We start from the raw sequence: 1,032 nt of genomic DNA on the forward strand, positions 1-1,032 counted from the left end.
ATGGAATTATTAGCATGCTATTTTCATTACTCAAATACTTTCCAGATTATTGGATGCTCAGTTCAGAAATAAAAACATCTATATCAAAACATCAACAAAAATATTTATAGTCAATATATCTAAAGATTAATATTCTTAATGCATTTGAAAAAAAATTTGGGCTGATAGTTGACAAATTTTTGACCTACAAAAAAATGTCAATTGCACATGGCTCATTCTGAATACGAAAGCTTTAACAGACAAATGGGCCCAGATTATTAATAGAAAATACAAATGACTTCAAACTTGTGAAAAACTGTAACCTTACTAATAACCAAAAAAATGCAAATAAAAAGCAAAACCAATCTATTTTCAGCTATCATAAATAGCAGGGCTGCTTAGCAAGTCTTGCTGTCCAGTGCTCGGCATAAAGAAATAAGAACGGTGCTCGAGGGAATGCAAGTTGGTATAACCTTCTTGGAAAATAAATTGGCAATAATGTAACAAAAAAAAAGTGGGTTTTTTTTTTTTTTTTGGTTTTTTTTTTTTTTTAATGTTCAAATCTTAGTTCTTAGTAATTCCGGCTCTGTGAATTTATCGAGCGGGGAAAGTGTTCTGTCCAAAGATGTACTTTGTAGTATTTGTAACAGTAAAAATTTGGAAGCAAACCTCATATCCAAGAATAGAGAAATTAAGCAGTAATCAGAAGCACAGAATGTAGCTTTAAACAAACTTGTCTATAAATCCCTCTTTGGCTGCTTAATAATTGTGTGATGTTACATGCATTACTAAAAGCCTGAACCTCAATATTTTTTATCAGTTTGTATCATGAAAATAATTCCTACCTTGTTGGGCTGTTGTCAGGATTAAATGAAAAAAATGTATATAAATTGCTTGAAACAGTGTCTGGAATGCAGAAAACATCAGCTTCTCTGTATTATTTGGCCATCCTCAATATTCTTCAGCTCTTGAAAGAATAAGCATAATTTGCAATAACGGGAAATTTCATATTATGTTATGTGAAAAATCAGAGCACAGAGTGAAATAGAGATC

This window comes from Canis lupus, chromosome 35, assembly GCF_003254725.2.
Source record: "Canis lupus dingo isolate Sandy chromosome 35, ASM325472v2, whole genome shotgun sequence".
NCBI classification, from domain to species: Eukaryota; Metazoa; Chordata; class Mammalia; order Carnivora; family Canidae; genus Canis; species Canis lupus.